The sequence below is a fragment of the Morone saxatilis genome, unplaced genomic scaffold (assembly GCF_004916995.1).
Source record: "Morone saxatilis isolate NCDOM2014 unplaced genomic scaffold, NCSU_SB_2.0 Contig17, whole genome shotgun sequence".
In the NCBI taxonomy this organism is placed as follows: domain Eukaryota; kingdom Metazoa; phylum Chordata; class Actinopteri; family Moronidae; genus Morone; species Morone saxatilis.
Genome location: NW_023339729.1, coordinates 21,114,667 through 21,114,931, shown reverse-complemented (window position 1 = coordinate 21,114,931; position 265 = coordinate 21,114,667).

Sequence of the window (265 nt, the reverse complement as noted above, 5' to 3'; positions counted from 1 at the left end):
TGTTGCACACTGGACCTTTAATTGGGAGCATTTGATGCTTGTCCATACTACAAACCATACTAGCAAACATGAATTTTAATGACATCACGTGAGCTTTTGGATATTGAGATGGGTATTTTTTCCTTAACTTTTGACATTTTGTAGACTTCTAGAGTAGAAAATAATCAACAATTGCTGGTGTTTTTTAATAAGGAAAAAAACCCTTACAGGGACATATACAGACGTGATTTATGTTTATGTATGTTATATTGTTAGAAAAAACATA